The sequence below is a fragment of the Helobdella robusta genome, assembly GCF_000326865.2.
Source record: "Helobdella robusta unplaced genomic scaffold HELROscaffold_10, whole genome shotgun sequence".
NCBI classification, from domain to species: domain Eukaryota; kingdom Metazoa; phylum Annelida; class Clitellata; order Rhynchobdellida; family Glossiphoniidae; genus Helobdella; species Helobdella robusta.
Genome location: NW_008703571.1, coordinates 4,565,929 through 4,567,294, shown reverse-complemented (window position 1 = coordinate 4,567,294; position 1,366 = coordinate 4,565,929). Strand labels below are relative to the sequence as shown.

The 1,366-nt window shown below is 26.7% G+C and overlaps 1 protein-coding gene across 1 annotated transcript in view; it reads left to right on the top strand.

The window, feature by feature from the left end:
* The window catches only part of HELRODRAFT_166969 (hypothetical protein), a gene marked incomplete at both ends in the record, with an annotated part of 5,400 nt that overhangs the window by 1,361 nt on the left and 2,673 nt on the right, over nt 1-1,366 (top strand). The gene's annotated exons all lie outside the window — the stretch shown is intronic.

Genomic DNA, 1,366 nt, shown 5'->3' with positions numbered 1-1,366 from the left:
TAGAGATCATGTTTTTATGATATGTAGGAATTGTTCTACAAATTGAACAAATTACATTCACTTTTTGTGTTAAAAAATTAAATAAATTTTTTGTAACAATAAAAACAAATTATTATATTGTTTTGTTCATTAAAATTGTTGTTATTCACCAAACGTGTTTTATTTGCATGATAAAATTTATTTTGTGTCATCATTATTTGTTGTTATCATCAGATTTAACCTTGGGGTAGAAATCTACCCCATTCGCCTTCAGTGGATGAAAAAAATCGCCGTCATCGCAGGGTTAACGTAAATTCATATATTAGTTCTTCTAATTTTAATATTCTGCATGTCAATAGTCGTAGTTTACTTAATAAGTTGACTGAACTTAATATATTTATTGATTTATGTGGTGTATTTAGTTTAGTGGCAATTTCTGAAACTTATCTGAAAGTTTACCTGATTATAAATTTGTATGCATGAATAGGCCTGATAACATTGGTGGTGGTGTTATTAGGGATGGTTTTAAATTTGTAGTTCGTGATGACTTATATTTTCATTCATCTGCTTTTGAATACTTGATTGTTGAAATTTTTGTTAACATTAAAACTAATTTCTTGATCATTGTATTATATCGTCCCCCTATAGTTTAGACCCTGTTTTATTTTTTGATGATCTTACTACCCTGTTTCTTAAAATTAATTCTAGTTCTTTTACTAACATTTATATTATTGGTGACTTTAATATTAATTCGCTTTCTGATGACTATAAGTATTCTTCAACTCAACTCGTAAATGTACTAGGATCTTTTGGTTTTTATTCATTAATTAAAGGGGCCACTCGTGTTACTACATCCAGTAAGTCTTTGATTGAAAACATTTTTACAAATAATATTTCTGAACATAAATCTGGTGTTATTTTATCATCACTTTCTGATCATTTTCCAATATTCACCTCATTTCATATTACTGATTTTAATCTGTCTAAACCTCCAACTGTTTATTTAAATTATTCTGCCCTTAATATTGCCAGACTTAACAATTATTTTCTAAAGTATGATTGGAGTTGTATTTTAAATTGTTTTAGTGTTGATATGGGTTTTGAATCGTTTTTAAGTATTATTAAAAATGCAATCCTAATGTTTTGTAAAGTTACAAATAAAAAATCATTTAAGAGAAAACCCTGGATTACCAAGAGTTTAGTTATTTCCTCTGCTAGGAAAAATTTGCTTTACAAGAATTTTTTAATCTCTCAATCTTTATCTGATAAACTAACCTATGCTAAATATAAAAATATATTCATTAAGTTATGTAAATTGTCTGAAAATATATATTTTAATAATCAATTTGTTAACTGTAAGTCCAATAGCAGGCGTACTGGAGTTATG